Raw genomic sequence first — 924 nt, forward strand, 5'->3', positions numbered from 1 at the left:
ACACACACACACACACACACATACATACATATATATATCTCCTATATATGATACATGCTCTTCTCTATGTATGATATTTTACAATAAAAATATGAAAAGAAAGCTAGATCAATGTCACTTAAGTATATCAATACTAAATTCCTCAATGAATGATTAGCAAACTGAATCCAATAGACTAACAAGAAGAAGAATAAAATATGACCAAATGGGCTTTAATCCCAGGAATTCAACATCAGATATTCTATTAATAAAGTAGATTATTCTAGGAATTCGATGTTAGAAATCTATTAATAGATTAACCATATCAGTAGATCAAGAGAATGAAATTACACATATCCACAGATTCTGAAAAGGCATTTAATAAAATTCAACTTTTATAACTATGGTTACCAAAAACAATAGCTACTTACTTAACATCACAAAAAATTTTAAAGCTAGCATCGTACTTAGTAATAATCATAGAAGCATACCTGGTAAAGTCAGGAACAAGATATAGATATCTTTATCATCCTATTTACCATTGTTCTGGAGGGACTAGTCAGTGCAATTAGACAAAAGGAAGAAATCAGAAATAGAAATAAATGCTGGAGAAAAAGAGATAAAAATGTTTGCAGATTGTCTGAGTGCTTACCTGGAAAACCCAAGATTGTCAACCAAAAATTATGCATGATATATAATTCAGGCCAAATGCAAAGTTAGTAACCACAAATCAATAGCTTTAACATAATCAAACAATTATTAGTTAGAAAATGTAATGGAAGAAGGAACTCAAAATATCACAAAAGGAATGAAATATAAGAATCTTATTAACAAATGTGCCAAGTCTACATAAAAATAATTTTAATATATTCCTCAGTTCCATAAATGATTTGAAAAGAAGGAAAAACACACAATGTTCTTAGATAGAAAGATTCGGTATCATAA

Source organism: Pteropus alecto, unplaced genomic scaffold, assembly GCF_000325575.1.
Source record: "Pteropus alecto unplaced genomic scaffold, ASM32557v1 scaffold259, whole genome shotgun sequence".
NCBI lineage: Eukaryota > Metazoa > Chordata > Mammalia > Chiroptera > Pteropodidae > Pteropus > Pteropus alecto.